General features: G+C 36.2%; 1 non-coding gene across 1 annotated transcript; it reads left to right on the forward strand.

Moving 5' to 3' along the window:
• The first annotated feature begins 1,667 nt into the window (after positions 1-1,667).
• LOC138382028 (U4 spliceosomal RNA) lies at positions 1,668-1,809 on the forward strand. The gene has a single exon (XR_011233210.1). It is a non-coding gene; the product is annotated as a U4 spliceosomal RNA (small nuclear RNA).
• The last annotated feature ends 18,529 nt before the right edge of the window (positions 1,810-20,338 follow it).

The raw sequence follows: 20,338 nt of genomic DNA on the forward strand, positions 1-20,338 counted from the left end.
TTTGAAGCTATACTTTTAAGGGCAAAAAGTTTGGCTCAAAGGCTTACAGGATCCTGGGGGATTCCCTGAACCCCATGTCATAGAGGACATAACTTCCAGACAGAAGTGGTCTAACAGGATCCATCCAATTCTCTAACCTCATGTCACTGTTGGATTGTGCATTTCTCTCTTGTAGCATATGGAAATGCCTTTCCATCTAATTCTAAAGATTTGTAAGCTTGATAGAATTATTTTTTATTTCACAATCTTGTACTCCCACAACACTGGAAGATATTTTTGAAATATCCAGTTGAATTCTTAACTATGGACCTGCAACCTCCAATGTCATCCTTTTAGCAGTACTCTTCCAGTGAACTTTTTCCGTTGGTTTAAAGAAAACATGGCATTCTCTGTTCAGATATTCATATGCATATAGAAAAAGAAGTTAGGTAACTTTCATTACTTATAACTTTAACCACCTTGAAGAAAAATAAAAAGAGGGTCTGTGGGTAGCCTCAGAATGGCAGTGCCCACCTTCCCAATTTCTGGTTAAATAATCCCTATCATGAACTTTCAACACATAACCATTTCTCAGTAAGATCTGGAGGACTTAGAATGGAAGTAGATAAGTCCCGTGAGTGAATTCTGTTTTAGGCACCACATGTGATTTTAAGCAGAGTGAACATACAAAAGACACATATCCTCCCCATGGGTCCAGAGAAGCTGTCCCGCTATAGCTCTTCCAAATCCAGTCAAATTTCTGATGCCTATTTGATGCTGGATTTGCATAGCCAGCCTTTACCCTTTTGAAAGTCACTTATCTATTTAAATCGTTTGTTAATGAATAGAAGCTGAAGACAGGCCTCTCAGTGCAGGTGACTAAGAAGATATACCCCTCTTCGAGATCGTTTGGAAAAATGCTCAGGAACTTTGGGGATGAAGCAAGAACTGGGTTTTAAATAGCCTAAAAAGATTAGTTTATAAATAAGAAAAGAATTGTTTATTCTGAGCTTTCCTAATATCATAATTGCTCCTGAGGGGTGATAACTTCTTTGATTTTCTGAGAATTTTTAAAAATGAAGTTTTCAATGGATCATTGCTATTACTCTCAAATTATTGCTAGACAAAACAGCTTACGATGACTTCGGTCTTAAAATAGCTTTGGGTCATTCCCAATGTGTAAATTAAAATACCTGTGACAATACAAAAAAAAGACTAAAATTCAAAACGAAAAATGAAGTCTACTAGACAGCCACTATCACAAATCTGGAAGGGAAACTCAGGCAAATGGAGACTGATTAAGGGAAGGGAAGCCAGGAAATGGTAGTGGTCTCTGAGATCCTCATTTTCAGTATCGTCATAAGCAGGGTCAGAAACAGAAAGAACTCTGGTAGAAATGCATTCTGGGATTGTGTTATAATGGAATCCATCAGATGAGAAAAAGAGGGAAGTTGGTCTAAAGACACTTCCTTATTAGAGAAGGACTCAGTTAGAAAAATGTTGGTCAGAAACAGGAAATTTGGCTAAAGGTTGTAACTATGAATTCATATTATCATACAAATGCCCCTAAGACTATACTTACTGAAAAATAATTCTCAATTTTCAAGAGCAAATAAAGAGGAAAAGAAAAAGAAGTACACAGAAATATTTGAGTAAACTATATTTGAAACCAGAGAATCTCCAAGGTTAGCTTTGCACAGTGGCAGTATCACAGCAAATGAGGTTTATCCAAGGCATGATCATTGCTAATTGAAAACTTTTCCTGGTATCCCACCATGATGACTTGCCAATATAGTTGGCATTGGCAATGTCTGACAGTCTCTATAGAGACTGAATATGAAGAAAAAAATAAGAGAATCACAAAGGATAATATGTCTTTATGATTCTGATAGTTGGATAAATAGGGATTTGTTTTTTAAATAATGATAACCATAAGCAAAATCATACCAGAACTATACCAGAGCAGGACCAATTCCTTTCTTATTTAAAGATATATCATGTAAGAAAAAATAATTCAACAATATTCTTTATATATACCTAATCCAAAATGACCCAGAAATGGTAACATTTATTAATTTTTGTTGTTGATTGATTAAATTAAGAAGCTTCTGCACAGCCAAGGAAACAATCAACAGAGCAAATAGACAACCTACAGAATGGGAGAAAATATTTGCATGCTATACATCCAATAAAGGGCTGATACCCAGAATCTACAAAGAACTCAAGCAAATCAGCAAGAAAAAAATCAAACAACCCTATTAAAAAGTGGACAAAAGGCATGAACCAGAAGCTTTTCAAAAGAAGATAGACTAAGGGCCAATAAACATTTGAAAAAATGCTCAATGCCATTAATCATCAGAAAAATGCAAATCAAAACTACAATGAGATCTCACCTAACCCCAATAAGAATGGCTTTTATCAAAAAGCACCAAAACAATAGATGCTGGTGTGGATGCGGAAAGAAAGGAGCACTTATACACTATTGGTGGGATTGCAAACTAGTACAACCTCTATGGAAAATAGTATGGAGATTCCTCAAAGAACTAAAAGTAGACATACCATTTGATCCAGCAATCCCCACTACTGGGTATTTACCCAAAGGAAAAACAGACATTCTATCAAAAAGACACATGGACTAGAATGGCTATTGCAGCACAATTCACAATCACAAAGATGTGGAATCAACCCAAGTGCCCATCATTTCATGAGTGGATTAATAAAATGCAGTGTATGTATTCCATAGAGTACTACTCAGCTATTAAAAAAATAAATTAATGTATTTTGCAACAATCTAGATGGACCTAGAGACCATCCTCCTAAGTGAAGTATCACAAGAATGGAAAAACATACACCATATGTACTCACTATTAAATTGGAACTAACTGCTCAACACTTACATGCACAGATGGAAAGAAAACTCAAGAGAAATCAAGCAGGTGGGAGGGGTTAGGAGGGGATGGGTTAAATCATACCTAATAGGTTCAGTGTTCACTATTTGGGTGATGGAAAGACTTATAACTTTAGTCCAAAAGTAAGCAATGTTACCAAAACATTTGTACCCCCGTAATATTCTGAAATTAAAAAAAAAAAACCTTTATTTCACACTATTCAGCTGAAAAGCGGCCCCAGAGCACAGCAGTAGGTAGAAATATATTACAGAAAATTAATTAGTCAAGGGAAGTATTCTATTTCATTGGTGATCATCAGCTGACTCTGTTAATGATCTGGCTGTTAATGGTGGTCCAAGAAATGCAGAACTATTGAATAAAATCTTAGTGAGCCTTAGATTTTGTAAACTTTTGTGTAGCCCATTTATTTAATGTAGCTTCTGGAAGTAAAGTACCACTTCTATGCAATTTAGAATCTATTAATTTGAAATTTAGAACTCACAAGTATCTGCTGCAACAGTTTTTCCTCTCTTATCATTGCAAAAGTTGATTTGCTAAGCAAATTGAGAGTGTAAGCAACATTACAAAGAATAATTAAACTTGAAGGAAGACAAAAACTTATTTTGTATCCCTTTAGAAGCACACAATTTATACATAAAAATATTTATTTGCTAATGTGAGTGACTTTTGCTAATGTAAATGACTTGCAATTGATACAAAGCAGTTCAAGCCCTTTTCTATAGCTGAAAATAACTAAATGTGTGGGCTAAAAATTGGATGACTATATGTCCTGCCTCACCTGGAACCATCCCAGTTTGTAGCTGTCTTCCCAGTGTAACATTTTTCTTTATTTGAGACAGTCTTGCTCTGTTGCCCGGGCTAGAGTGTCATGGCATCAGCCTAGCTCACAGCAACATCAAACTCCTGGGTTCAAGAAATCCTTTTTCTATTTTTTTTAGTTGTCTAGCTAATTTATTTTCCTTCCTTCCTTCCTTCCTTCCTTCCTTCCTTCCTTCCTTCCTTCCTTCCTTCCTTCCTTCCTTCCTTCCTTCTTTTCGAGATGAGGTCTCACTCTTGCTCAGGCTGGTCTCATACTCCTGACCTTAAGCGATCCTCCTGTCTCAGCCTCCCAGAGTGCTAGGATTACAGGCGTGAGCCACCACGCCGGCCCCCAAGTGTAATTATTGCTGACATTTCATTTTACTGTCAAAAGTGTCCAAATGTGGATGATACATTTTATGGTCAGCCTAGATAAAAGAAACTTTAAACATCATTTCGCCCCAAATCTTGTTCTTATGGACAAGAACACTAGTTGAAAAAATAAGTGACTTGAAAACTTTGAAATCTTAAAATAATCATATTATTATTCCAGGAAACTCTACACTAGTGTGTTAATTCGTTAAAAACAAGAAAAAAATAAGCTTATCCAAGTAATGGAGACATATTTCTCAAAAGCCTTTACCAGTTATTTTTTAGACTCACTATCTTATGCCTGAAACTGTTAAAGTGCAAATTGTGCTTAATGAATCTAATCAAAAAGATGTTATTTTAATGTGCATAAATCCATTAGATAAGTGGGATAAAATTATAGTCACTCTGTCAGAAATAGTAACTTAGCAGAATCATTCCATTACAATGTGGGTCTATAAAGTCTAAGCTAGAACTTTCAATTTGCTATTTTGGGATTTTAGCATATAGCTTTTGAAATTCTCTATGTATTTCTATCTAGGAAACTATCTTACGATCAAAATTCAATGCTGCATTTTGATGAGGGTATTTCCAGGAATATGTTGGTTATTTTAAATAGGGACTGGAAGACCATTTATTAAAGAAATAAGAAATCTGTGTGGCAGTTGGTACAGAACAAAAAAGGACTGAGACTCTGAAAGGTCACCATGTCAATTTCTTTCTCTCATTCTTGGAAGTTACTATAGAAGGGAATGATTCCATGATTCATTTCAATGGGTGTTTGTTGATGTTAGTTGCATCTCTTGGAAGCCTGACCTGAATTTTTATGGTTGATTTAAAAACTAGGTAATCCCTAGAAAATGGCTTTTATGTTTGATTGTTTTTAGTACCTGTAGGTAATAGGTATTCACTTCACCAACCACCCCTCTTGCCAATTTTAAAGGAAGTTGAAATTTTCCCTGTTGCTTTGAGGATACTCCATCTCAGAGCAGAGTGTTTTCAGTAAGTAATGAACTAAATCCGTTATTCTTATCAGAGGCTGCATCACATCTCCCTTAAGGCTGACTGTTGGGAGCATCTTCAAAATGGGCTTGAACTCTACTGTTCCCTGTCACCTCCAAGCTCAGCAGTTTGTCTTGTGAAGGACACTAAATGTCCCCAGACAAAGTTTTTGTTTTCCTACCTTCTTAAAATGCTGAAAAGAAAACATTTCCTTGTGTCTTTTTCCTGGTTTAAAAATTCCGAGATAAATTATACTCACTCTGTCAGCAATAGTAACTTGCCAGCATATTCCCATTGCATTTCTTTAACTGAACTTGATTTTGTATAATGGAAATGTTTCTAACTTAGCCCTGTGTCTCTCTTTGAGAAGAAAACCAAATCTTATTATTGATAAGCATATTTGTTTCTTGATGTTGACAGCTCTTAGCAAAAATAATTACAATTAAATGATAGTTATTATGAATTTACTTGTTTGTCACTTTTTCATTGACATAATTTTCCAGTAGTAGGGACAATAAGAAAATATTTTATCCTCTGTTTTGGTATTTTATTTTCTATTATGATAAATATACCCTTTAGAGGTCAAGAATCTAAAATAAGTAAATGGGCTTGGACCAAACTCTCTTGTTACTTTTGGGTACGTACCATGAAAAAAATAGACATTACTTAATATTTTCAATCATATATGCCTTCATATATAAATATATTATACATATATTTTATATCTACATATATATTACCATGGATCCAGGGGGCTCATCCTTCCTGAATATTAACAAGTCCAGACAGTGAAGAAGGAAATTGACAACTTCTTTCTGTCTTCTACTGCTTCTCTTTAGGTGCAGTACCTGTAAAGCTGCATCAAAAAATCTCAACAGAATTTGGGTGATTATTAGTTATGTCTGAATTTACTAATTTAACTGTTAAGGCCAAAGCAGGGTCTTTATTGTGGGTGTTCATTATTGGTAGAGAGGAATGGATATCACACCTCATGATGGTGCTGTGTAGCTGCAGTATCAATGCCAGTCCAGTACTGGGGTGGAGGGAAGGACATCCATTGTCTCTGGGTTGTATGCTAAATGGAGCTGCTATATTTTGTCAGTTGTTAATCAAACCAAACACTACTTTTGTGATATGGGATCAGATGAGGTATGGGTTTTCTGAATGGTTGTCTACTAAAAGCAGAATGGGTTTTCTGCTTTTAGTAGAATGTAAGACAGGAGCACAGCTGTATATGCTCATATCTGATGGCCGTTCTTGTCTTGGAACCACCAAGCCCAAAGTTCTCCTGGAAGAACTTTGTCTTTTGCTTTCTTCAGGGAAAAAAATTCTGGAGACATCAACAAAGACCAATGGGGCTTCTGAGGCATGATTTACTGGATAATTTACAGTCATTTTATTTTTCCCTCATTACAGAGATTTCTAATAATTTATTCATTCATTCTTCTATCAAGAACTACATTGGATCCCACCAGAGTCGTCTACCTTGGGCTGATAGAATTAATTTGCATCAAAGAAACATTTTCTGTCAATCATTTTTAAATTTAAAAACACACACAGACACAGAAATACAGAGGGCTTTCCCGGCAGTTAGACTAAACTTGACCCACACATTTTTAACTTTGTAAAGCAAATGACATGGGCCAGTAGGGTGTAATGACAACTACAGGGAACATTTCTAAATATGATTCCTCCTTCTCTCCACATACCCAGCTGAAAGCTTCAAGTGTATTCTTAGTTCTTACGCAGTTAAAATGGTAAAAAAGCTGAGTTTTCATGCTAGATCAAATACTACAAGGTGTCTCACAACCTAGGATTTTGTTCTAGCTGTCTCTGGATGCATCATAGGGTTTCTGAAACCTCTAATTGTCTGCTAAAGATTATGTGATTGTCAATATGTGATTGCCTATATGCCTACTTTTCTGAAGAAACTTTAATCAGTTTATCACAGGATTCTGTCCTTCAAAAATAGTTAGGAACTACTGACACGATTGCAAGCATTCATATCATATCACTATGGCAATTCCCCAGAGTATGAAAAGAAAGTCAGACTAAACTCTCTAGTTAGAGAACAGAACTAGAGAGCTGGACCTGGAGGGTATTTTTATGGAATGCTTAATTTGATGATAAACTTCAATTTCATTAATTTGTTGAATTATCATCAATTTGTAAATATTCACTCCTTCAGATCTTAGCACCCGGAATCTCGCCAGGCACTTCAGAGACCCTCAAGTTCAGGGTGCCTCCCACGCAGGAATCTCCAGGGTGATCAGCACCTGGAGTCTCACTTTTCAGGGAGTGCAGATCACTCCTTGTTGGGCATCTCTAAATTACTATGAAGCCTCCCCTCATCTGACACTGCACTTCCTTATCTGGTTCCTATAAAATCGTGATGAGAACAGAAGTTATCCTTCACATGGAATTGCCCCCAATTTCCCAAAGTTCATATTTTCTTAGCTGTGACATTTGTTAGTGAAATGAAAGTTTAGACTGCATATCTGGCAACCATCTGTGATTAGCTAATTGAATAGTTCCAAGGCATTAGATGTCACCTTCAGAAGGATTTTCAGCTTGAATGACTGTGCCTTCCTTCAAGCTGGTCTTGACCTATAGCTGGTCCTATTAATTTTGAAGGAAAAATACATGAGTAATTTGTCCATCCAATTTGACAGTTACCCCTCTAATCTAAACCTTCTCATTAAAATGATACTCTAAATAAGACATTTGCTTAGTTATAGAAATATCATTTATTGTCCATGATTTTCATAGACCTTGGAGATTTAAGTATAAAAGCTTCAAAGAAAAATTGAAGCTCCCAGACAGGTAGATATTATCAAAAGCTCAAAAGAAGGTTATCATTATTTCGTTCCTTTTCTTCTCCTGTTTTCTCTTTTCTTTCCACAGAAGATGGTACCTTTCTTAGCACTCACACAAACTGCACAACTTTGACTCTGCCTGTAAAACAACAAATCTAAGTATTGAAAAGTTACTAAAGTTGTCTTTTGTTTAATAAATAGCTTTTTTTCCCCTAAATTAACAGAACATTTCTGATCATTTAGTCTAGATGGAGTTTTAAACATTGCCTCCATCTCACTAGGATGTTCTTATCCTTTTCCTTCGAATTTCTCTTATGTCAATTTTCTGAATGTCAACTGTTCGTCTTTTTAACTCTAACCTTTGTCAATGCTGGAAGTAGAACTCACCTTGCCTATTGAAACAAGACACCTTGTTCCTTGCCTCATTTCTTTTCTTTTGTACTTACCACCTTTTAGTTAGTTAAAAAAGTGTTTTTCAAATGGTAGGATCCATAAATGGGTCATAAAATCAATTTAGTGGATCATGACTGGCATTTTATAGATAAAATACAATTGCCTAGAATACAGTAGAATAGAACAGAAAATATAAGAGTATATCTAATGGGAAGGGTAACAACTATATTGTGAAAATTTTTTTCCAGTTATAAGAGTGAGAAAGACTACATACAGGGTCTCATGGTAAAATACTTTTCCATCAGTGATGGTTAAAAACATTTAAAAAACACTGAGTTGAAATTCTGAGACTAGAATATCATCTCCCCTACATTTCACAAAGGACATTTTAAACTCTCTACATCTCCTAGTATATCATATCAGTGGCTGTTGAGCTTTTATACATGGACCTCTTTTCAAAGATGATAAAATTATGTTTCTTTCTCCAGAAAAATGCATAGGAACACAAGCTCAAAATAAAAATTAGACTATTCCTCATTTAAGGCCTAGAGATGCTGCTCTCATAATGATTTTATAATTATTTGGCATTTGTTTTCAAATTCTGGAGCCTTTCATTTTACCTCACACCTCCCATTTTAGTTCATACATTCTCACATGTACCCATTTAACATGATTTCCTGTCTCCGTCACCCATGTCTTCTCTGCCTCTCAGCTTCTTAGCCACCTCCTTGCTACTCTAAGCATAAGAAAATTTTCAGATTCAAGTCACTTGGCTGAACCTCTGTACAATTTCCCTCTCTAATACTCTTAAATGGCCTATCTCTCAGGGGTTGCTGACGTATATAATGTGAAACGTTAGGAATGGTCCTTCTATTCATTTGCCTTTTTTTCTTTGACTGAAATTTAGGTATGTGTATATTTAGAATGCAGCCTGGTGTGTAATGAGCAGCTTTGCATGTGTGCACCAAACACGTTCTGTAGATATGGTTCCTACAGAGGGTAGTTATGTATTCTTAGAAACCAGCCATCCAATAATGTAGACATGCATTATTACTGAACTGACATGCTGAATTTCCCTGGAGTTTGACAAAATAAAAACAGATTGCACTGGCTCCTTGATTCCTAGCAATGGTTAAAAACTGCATTTTCATGCAAACATAAATTACAAATGGAATTATGATAACTGATTACCCCCCAAAATGCACACAAATCATTTGTAATCCTGCCCTGGAGTGCTGTATAGTTGGCTCATCACGTATGCTTACAGCGTTTGTCAGGCTATTCAATCATCGCTACTTCCTGTGGCAAAGTGTACAAGGGTGTTTAGAAAACCAGTATGTCTCTATTTCCCTAAATCTACTATTAGGGTGTAGAATCATCGGTGCAGAGCACTGCTGCTTCACAATAGGAATAATCCTGAGTGTGTATCTTCGTTTTATTCATCTTCAATTTCTGTTTGACAGAATTTCATGCTGCTGGAAGATGTTACATTGACAGTCGAGAGATAATTTTCGTTTTTAATCCAGAGAACAAGAGCCACTTGGGAAGTGACTATAAATGTCCTCTGGGTGTCCCAGAGATATGCCTCATCCCTGTGCTGGAAGGAACACACCTCTGGGAAGAAAACAACTTTGATCAGTCATTCTCTTTGGAAAACATTAAGAGAAATAGATTTCACTGATCCTCCCATGAGTCATGGGGTTTGCGATAAGTAAGCTCTTCCATTTCCAAATCAGCTTTCAAGTGGTGGCAACTCTGTCATTACTCATATTCCTCAGTGAAAAGAGAGTGATGTTCCCCAACAAGCCTCTCTCTTTTTCTTTCAGTACACACATGTAAGTTTTGTGCAAAATGAGGCCTTTCTTGTAATAAAGATCTGTAACCTTTTGTATTTCCAGCATTGTCTCCTCTTTCTGTGCCTGGTAGGTGTCCTGGTATAGATGCTGGCCAAGCTGGCTGATGCTGAGGTCTTTAGAAATATGCTGTTCTCCTTGGGTTAGTCCTCTTCACCTCTCTGACCTACTTAAGGACAGAAGCTTTACTCTGTTGTTCAAACAGTTCCAGGGTCATGAGGCATTGCAAGATGTTTCATTGATAGAACAGAGACCATTCCCCTTCTTTTCTTGACCATTTGGAACAGGTTCCTTTCTCTATGAGGCAGATCACTGGCCTCTCCTCCTCTCTGTAGATTATTATGGGCCCATCACCTGGTCTGCTACAGTGTATATGTGTGTGTGTGTCTATATATACACATACATGCAGATACAGATATATACATATATATATACCAGTGAAGATATACATACTGTGTATGTCATTTTTTTTTTTTTTTTTGAGACAGAGTCTCACTCTGTTGCCCAGGCTAGAGTGAGTGCCGTGGCGTCAGCCTAGCTCACAGCAACCTCAAACTCCTGGGCTCAAGCGATCCTACTGCCTCAGCCTCCCGAGTAGCTGGGACTACAGGCATACACCACCATGCCCGGCTAATTTTTTCTATATATATTTTTAGCTGTCCATATAATTTCTTTCTATTTTTAGTAGAGATGGGGTCTCGCTCTTGCTCAGGCTGGTCTCGAACTCCTGAGCGCAAACGATCTGCCCACCTCGGCCTCCCAGAGTGCTAGGATTACAGGCGTGAGCCACCGCGCCCGGCCCTGTGTATGTCATTTACTAACTACATGAGCACACACACACAAATATAAAACTAAACTAAACTAGAGGACCTCTTAGGCCAGGATCCCTTCATATTCATCATATTTAATATATATGTGTGTATTTGTCATATATAGTAAAATATATTGAATATATCATATATTTATTATATATACAGAATATATATTATGTACATATATACACACACATGCAGTTAGCCCTCTGTATCCATGGGTTCCGCATCTGTGGATTCAACCACTGGCAGAGCAAAAATATTTAGAAAAATAAAAACAAAAAAATAACAATGTAACTATAAAAATAATTCACATTTAAAAAATACAGTATAACAACTATTTACATATCATTTACATAGTATTAGATGTTATAAATAATCTATAGATGATTCAAAGTAAACAGGAGGACATGTATAGTTTATAGGCCAATACTATGGCATTTTATATCAGGGACTTGGAGCTGATCCCCCATGGATACTGAGGGACAACTGCCTATTTGTCATATAAATGTGTGTGTGTGTGTGTGTGTGTGTGTGTGTGTATGTGTGTCTGTGTATGTGTGTGTGAGACTAGAGGTCTTCAACAGCCAGGACTCTTTTTTATTCATTCTTGTGTCCCAGTCTCTGACACTGTAAATGACAGGCAAACATATTTAATAAATAGATTCAATTTACTCAATAAGCACTTGATGAACTGAAAAGAGCTGACCTCTGCATAATCACCCCTCCTCATTTCCACTAGCAGATTTTGACACACACACACACACACACACACACGTGATTTCTTTAAACACTTGTCTCACTGTTTGATGGATTGGGTCTCCTGACTGATGACCTTTGTGTTCTTTGTTCAACTCACTTGACTCATGTGATCCCGTGAGCAATACTTGTGTGGCGTACTGATTGTGTGATAATGTGGACACACAGCACTGTTGACTACATAGGCTTATCTGGGGCCAGTTCCCTTTTCTTGCTCTGGAAACAACCACCTTTATTACTTCTTTCATTTCTTTTAATGAGTCAAACTCTCTCTAGTTCCAAGCGTGTGTTTTCTCTTCCTGGGACACTTTCACCCACCTTCTTTGTCTATGGAAAATCTACTCATACTTTCCTTCAGGAGAGAGGCTTGCCACATGCATCGTAGTCAAAATTACTTTTTATATACTATCTTACCCTTCGAAATCTATGTCCCAGCTCAGATGCTGAAACAAAGTGTATAATTAAGATTTATTTGTTAAATAAATGTATGACCAAAAAAAGAGTAAAATGAAAAAGCAGCAAATAACATATTGGTGGCATTAGGTAACAGGGTCAAGGAATAGACAGATTGGCTGGTGATGGCCAGAAAACAGAGGCTCCAATGTAGGAAGAGAGTTAGGGCCAAAATGTAGCCAGGCATGGATTTCAACTCTCCATTTCCCCAGCAAAAATCCCCAACTGGGAATCCTTCCACCATCTTGCCCTAAAGGTTCATTCTTTAAGTGCCTTCCTTACAGCAACCAGGAGAGGTAAGATGAGTGGGAGTGGGTGCCAGTGGGAGGAGAGAAAGGACACAAAATGCAGCTCCCTGTCCAGTTTCATTGTGCGTACTCCCACTAAGATTCTCTACAAGCCAACCACACAAATGAAGGCCTCACTGTCTGTCCCTCTGGCTCCAAAGAGGTCTATGGCAAGAGGCAGTAGGGTGGAGTAGTCAGAATAGGCCCTTTAGAATCTGACATGCTGGCTCTAAACCCTAGTTCTGCCCCCACTAGCTGTGTGTTTGGGTATGTTATTTAATCCATCACTCATGATAAAAGGAGGCTAAAAACATTGTGTACCTCACAGCGTTGTTGGAAGGAGAAGAGTCAATTCATGTAAAGCCTTTTGTGTTAAATGTGAGTTCCTTTCTTTTCAATGTCCTCAAGGGCATTTTTATACATAGAGAAGATAACTATGAAGTTACTTTGGGTTTCAAGTTATAAATTGGAAAAGTTAGTTTTCTTAAGACTTTAAGCTTAATTTATAAGTCATATTATTCTATTTAGAAATCTAACAAATTTACTCCTTACTTCTAAGGGACATTGAAATATTGGTTTCATTTACAACTTTAGTAAACATTCAGAAACTTTTACATTTCATTAACAAATATATTTATACCTTTTTAAAGTTTTTCAGCTTTACATTGACAAATAAACATTCCTAAATATGTATATGAGTCTGTTAAATCTAATAAATTAAACTTATAAAATACAATAAACCTTAAGTTCTCTTAAATATTTTGGCACTGTTTACAAATATAGTACAAATTCAACGTAAAGTCAGAAATATAAGGAGTCAAATATATATTCTAAATGACAATTGCATATTTGACATATTAATTCTAAACCATTTATGTCATCCCAAACAATATGGAGGGGGGGGACGTTTTCAAGTATTGTTTAGAATCAACTCCTTAGCTTGCTGAGTTGTTGAAATCTCTTAAAAATCAGAAGTGTATGGACCAGAATGCAACCCTAGTTGACAGTCTCAAGTTTTGCCTTTAGATGTTGTGTTACAGCCTTTGTCCATTGGTCTCAAATTGCACATTACCTAATTTTCAAATTGTTACTTGAGTCAGTAAGTAATTCCTACTCAGGTGGTTGTACTACTTGACTGGATTATAGCAATCTATTTACTGCTTCATTCTCTTCTGAATTCCTATCACATTCTTTCTGTCTGTTAGTACTATGCTCACACCTACACCACATTTTATTGGATTACATGAGTCACAGCACTGTTTTAGCATCACAACTCCTGGAAAGGTCAATGCTTTGGCATTGGGCACAAGCAGTACTTCAGGAATAGTAGCTGTTATCATTAGATTTTCAATATTGCCATTTTCTTTTTTCTTGAAATTTGTTTCAGATTTATCTAGGCTCCTTGGTAACTTGCAGGTCAGTGGTTCTCAAATTTTAGTGTGGAGCAGAATCACTCAAAAGGGCTTGTTAAAACATAGATTTCTGGGCTCCACCCTTCATAGTTTCCAATTCAGAATGTCTGGGGTAGAGCCTGAGAATATGCATTTCTAATGAGATCCCAGGTGATGTTGATGGGGTTGGTCCAGTGATCACACTTTGAAAACTGCTGTCTTAGATTACCCAGGATAATGCTTCCTTCTACATTTTTCTCACTTCATGCCCTGCATCCCAGCCCTGTTGAAAAACATTAATCAATTCAGTCCATTAAGTATATACTACCCATTATGTGTCAGGTATTGTGCTAAGTGCCGGGGATACAAGAATTAGCTAGGCATTAATTCACATATTTTCATAAGTGTACATATATAGATATCACAAAGTGCTTCTAGAATTCATGTAAGGAACTCCTAACCCAGATTTGGGGAGGTCTTGGAGAGTGAAACATGAGTGGTAATTTTAACAAAGATCTAAAAGGCGACTAAGATTTAGTGCATGACAGATTGCTAGGGATGCAGGCAGGGATGGAAGGATAGGCATGAGGGAATGTTTGCACAGAAGAGTCATGACCGAGAGAAAACAAATGTACTAATGACTCCATCTGAGTCTTAACACCATAAGCATCTCAAAGCAGAATTTTAAAAAGAGATATTTAAAGTGATCATCTGTTTCTGAATTTATGATAATTGAAAAAGGACTCAGAGAGTGTGAGGTGCAAGGTGATGTTGTAACCTGCCAGGCTGTGGATAACCAGAGGTCCTGTCAGGCAATAGGGACAGATGGTATAGATCACAATGGATAATGGCAGGGACCTCACTGCAGTCATAATTGTTTCCACTCAATTTTATGTTTTGGTGAGTATGATAGAGACTGACTGGCAGTTCTTCAAACCCATTCCCTTCTGTTTCTGGGCACAGAGCTAGTCTATATTCCCCACCACCCCACTTTCACTTGGGCATCACTATGTGAAAGAATTCTAGCCAATGGAATGTGGTCAGAAGGGATGTATGTTGCCTCCAGGTCTGGCCATTAAAATCTACCTTCAAATCCTCCTTTTTTTCCCCCGGCTGTCAATAGGATGTTAATGTTCAGAAAACTTAGAAACCCTGGGTTAATAATAGAAGAACCTTCATTGACTTGAATATGTGAGTGATTGGTTGGTCCCTCCTACCTAAGGAGCATTTTGGAGGTTAGAAATAAATTTTCATTGTCTCAAGCTACTGAAATTTCATGCTTTTAGCTATTACAATAGTTTGCACTACTGTAATGAATAAAATGACAATAAGAGACAATGTCTTTTATTAAAATAATGATCCCTTTCAAAAATGGGGGACTGGAAAAATTTCTACTCCAGACTAGGTCAAGCCCAAGATAATCCCAAATACTATCATTTAGAATGTCTAGGGTATTTCCATCATAAAAGTGGTGGGGAAGAGCTCTTACAACACTTGCTAATCACTTAATTATCTGTTTAAATGTCTCCTTGGATAGAATAAAAGCAAGGCTGTTTATCTTATTCATTATTTTATTTAGAGTATCTGGCATAGTGACTATCATATCTAGGTGATCAATAAATATACTATATATGAAATGTATGAAGTATTGGATCAGCAAGTTAGAGATGTAAGCAGGAGCCCAAAGATTTAAGATCTTATTAATCATGTTAAAGAAATTGCACTTGATCCTGAGGGAAATGGGGAGCCACTGAAGGATTTAAGAAGAAAGTGACAGTAATGGTATTTTATCTTTGGAAAGATCATTATAGTGAAAATAAAAGTTTTTCAACCTGAAACAGGTTTGAAACTGAAACTAGGAATATCAATTTGGAGTCTCTTGTAGTAATCTAGGTAAGAGATAATTGTACTATAATCTTGAACTATGTAAGATTTTAGTGACCTCATGAATAGAGACAAGAAAATACATTTAAGATAGAGCTAAAGGAAGAATTGGCAAGACTAAATGATCATCTGAAATGGGAGGCAGTGGAATGAGAGAGTGAGAAAAGACCAGGATTACTCCTACGTTGTGGATAGGATAACCAAGTGGGTGGTGCTGATATCACTAAAATGGGGAACGCAGGATTCAAAAAATTGGGCAAAGTGTATTCTCAACATTTGGGTTTTGCACGTGTTAATCTTGTTTCTTACTTAAAATAACTGCATTTCCACCTCCCTCCTCTCACCTTCCTCCTCTTCTCTACATTGTCCTCTGCTTTTGTTTACGTGAATAACTTCTATTTATCTATTACACCTCAAAATAAACTCTTAGGGAAACTTTCCCAGGATCCCCAAGACTGGATAGGGTGTTTTCTTATGTGTTCCCAGTACTCTGTGCAACAGTGTAGCATTTATCACAATGGATTATATCTCCTTCTGGCTTTCCTCGCTACACTTCTCTACCCAAAGCCAATTGAAGACAGAGACCATCTTTTAGCATTGGGCCCCCAGTGCCCATCATAGTGCTATATCAGAGTAAGAACTCAAAACTAGGATTTAATCATGAGTGGGTAGATGAATGAATGAATGTAGCAGGAATAATTTTGAAGTGCACAAAATTCAAAATTGAAACCAACTAACATTTGCTGATACCCTGTCTGTTTGAGACTTGCAGCATGCAGTTAGCACAGATGGCCATGAGATCGCAATACTCTTTACATATTTTATTCCCCGCCACTCTGTCCCCACTCCCACCCAAACCCCCACCAGGAATGGTCATAAATCACAGAACGACTCTACTGTTCCCTTAAGCATCTGTCTCTGATCACAGTGTGAGTCCACCAATCTTGTAATAGACTCCACAAGTGTTTTCCTTAGGAAAAAAACTTATCAGAATTAATAAAAATTGAAAATGAGAAAGTTCACAGTGAGGCAGCTTTTGTGTATAAGTGAGATAGGTGTTCAAAAGTTCTACTCTATTCTCTAAACTAAAGAATAAAAAGAGGTGACAGAGCAAGACACTGTCTCTAAAAAAAATTAAAATTAAAAAAAAATGAAAAGAGGTTGAGATGGATACTTTCCCATTCCCAGTTGTCAAATACAGCTAATCTAATTTGCAAATTGATACAAACTTACACTGTATGTATCATGGACAAAACCTCTAACTGAAATAGGTGTAGACACAAAGAAAAGAGCTATACACTAGAATGGAACATTACAGTTTTCTGAGTTCAGTGAGAATGTGTTGTGAAATGAGGCACTCTGGGCTCTGGAATAAAGGAACCAACACTATAGGATTGAGGACGCAGAAAGCTCATGCAATGACGACTTTCAGCCTTACCACTCAAAGTGTGGTCTGTGCACCTGCAGTACTGATGTCACCTGGGAGCTTCATAAAAATGGAAACTGTCAGGCCCCTCCCCACTCCTACTGAATCAGAAGCTGCAGTGAAAAAAAAATCCTCAGATGATTTGTATAAACATTAAAGCTTGAGAGGCTTTGCTCCAACCAGAAGTATTCAAAGAGCTTACTGAGCTCAAATCAACTCACTTTTGGGTCACAGTATAGTTTATTATATAGATTAGGACTTTTTTAAAATTAAGAGATGGGGTCTCACTCTGTCACCCAGGCTGCTGAAGTGCAGTGGCATGATCATAGCTCACTCACTGCAGGCTCTAACCCCTGCGCTCAAGTGATCCTCCAAACTCAACCTCCTGAGTTGCTGGGACTATAAGTGCATGCCACCACGCCTAGCTATTTTTTAAAAAAATGTTTCGTAGAGGCAGGCTCTTTCTATGTTGCCCGAAGGACATTTCTGAGGGTGTAAATGAATGTTAAAATAGTCATAATTGTATATTTTTGACAGATTTAGTTATTAAGAAATTAGTTCTTATAAGTGGATCTAAAAACAGTTCTAGTCCTAAACAATCTTTCACAATAAAATTATTTCTAAAATAGAAATAAAATATCAATGTGACCCCCACAATATGCTGAAATAAGAATAAAAAAAGTTAAAAAAATCAATGTGTAATAAATAAAAATTAATAATACTGTTCTAATGTAAGTTTTGAGAAATGTACCGTGGTTATCTATATATTTAATAAAATGTGAGTATTAAGGGATATTGGGTGATAGTACATGGGAACTCTACTATTTTTGCAACTATTCTGCAAATATAAAACTATTTCAAACCAAGGTATAAAAAACAAAATAAACAATGAATTTCAGAGCTTATTGTTAATATCTACATACACAGATTGTTATCAAAAGACCATGAGATCTGTGGAAGAAAAAGGGAGAGCTTTATTTTCTAAACAAACAATCTTCAGACTGGGGAGACACAGCCTTCAGAGTAAAAGGAAAAGCATGCTCCAAGGAGGAGTTGGAGGGTTAGAGACTGAAGAGGCAAAAACAGCAGAACAGGGGAGGGAAGGTCGGGGGAGACAGAAGTGAGGAATAAAATCTTGATTGCATGACCTTTAAGCCCAAAACTACCAGTGTCTTTTAATAGGCTGGTCCCAGGTGGTCTGTTGGTAGTCAGTTGGGGAATTTCTAGCTGCAGTCTCTCTTGGCACTGACAATAGGAACTGGTGTGGCTTGATTGTAGAAAAAGAGGTCCTGTGACTCTCTTCAACGTCTTTCTAAGAACAAAGAGTAGGTGACTGCTCCCTCACCCAGCCAAGGCTACCTCATGCTGTTTTAACCTAGATCTCAGTTAGCTACCAGGAATTCATTTTGTCTATCGCCTGGGGGCATGCTTTAATAGAATATATAGCATAAGCAGTGTATTTTATTCTTAATATATATGGCATAATCTCAGAGACAAATTGCTAAAGAGAGATACTTTCATTTTTCTATTTTTAATTGAAATGTGCAAATATTTCAGTCTACACATCTATAGAGGTACTACTTTTTGTTTCCATTTAAGTGCCTTCTTTTGTAAAATATATTTTAAAGAAAACTTATCAAATAATTTATCTCTATTACTTTTTGGATATAATGGAAGATCATAAGCTTTCTTATTTCATTTCATTGCAATAAAAATAAATTTATCCAATTACAAATAGAAACTCCAATAAAAGAGCTTTCCTCCAAATTGGGATAATACAAAATGTAATTATAAAATGTAAAAACTAAATCTTGGACACTGTTTTAATTCTTAATGTTTAATAAAGCTAGACTCCTTATTTTATAGTGGTAAATTTTATGTCTTTTTGCTGGCTTCTTTGAAAACACTTAATAACCCATTTGTTGAATATATTAATTAAATATTTTTAAATGATTTTGAGTTAAGTGTAACCAAAATTTAAAGGACTTGGTAAAAAAAAAAAGTTCAATATCCTTATAAGACATGTATATGAGTATATGAAGTATTTCTTCAAATAAATAATCAAACATCTTAAAAATCTGATTATTTACAGGAAGTAAAGGAAGAATGAGTATTGCAATACAATAATCATTTTGCATACAACATCAGCTTTATCACCAACATTTCTTTCAGTTACTCTCACTCTGTGTGTGTATGTATACATATGTAAATGTGTATTTAAATTAAATCGAATTATTAATGTAATTTAAGATATTTAAAGTTATTAATTTAATTTAGAATATTTAATTTGAATTTTTAATTTAATTTAAAAAATATATCTGTTAAATTTCTCAACTATGACTTCTGTTTCAATTGATAGAATGTAGCTTATTTGGAACAATTCCAAGTTATATATGCACTACACCAATTCCAATAGAGATGTTAACATAGATTAGTCATTTGATCTAAGTGAAAAGTCATGCTTTCTAGAGTAATGTATGTGCACTCACTGCAGTCACATATATTGAATCATAATCTTCAGGCTCAAACAGTTAAATAATTACTAAATTTGAAGTAGATGCTGAAGATTCTTAAGCAAATTTATGTGGTCTAGTTTTGTGTGGTTAATTATGTCTTTATAGCTTCCTCGGTGAATGGTAGCTATCAATACAAAATTTGTGTAAGTCACACATTATTTAACTTTCTTGAGAAATGTAAACTAACTGTTAATATTTTATTAGATGACATTTCATTTTAAGCATTTACTGATGAAATGATATATTGCAAAATAAAAACGTGTTACCAAAAACAAAAATAGGGACCTAGTTGTCTATCTATGTCATATACAATCATACATTACATGATAAAACCAAAATAACCAGTTCTTCCAGACTATTGTCTATTTGTAACTTCTACAAAGAAGTAACTGCCCTTCTATTTTCAGCAAATTCCATAGTCTAATTAGTAATTCCTCATGTTCTTTGTAGATCTCATCGCCTAGTGGGGCTTTCTGGATACTGGTGGTCAGGACACAGGTATATCCAATAGTGAGCAGAGGCAGCAGCTCCCAGAACACAAGAGGTAAATTGTCCTTCACTGCTTCTGTCCAGATGTGCTTTATCATTGAAGACCTTATGTGTTGTCCTTGAAAAGAAAGTGTTAATTACACTACATTGCATCTAGAAAGAGTCAGAACAAAAGATTGGGTACCTCTGTTTGTCTTTCAGC

The sequence above is a fragment of the Eulemur rufifrons genome, chromosome 3 (assembly GCF_041146395.1).
Source record: "Eulemur rufifrons isolate Redbay chromosome 3, OSU_ERuf_1, whole genome shotgun sequence".
NCBI classification, from domain to species: Eukaryota; Metazoa; Chordata; class Mammalia; order Primates; family Lemuridae; genus Eulemur; species Eulemur rufifrons.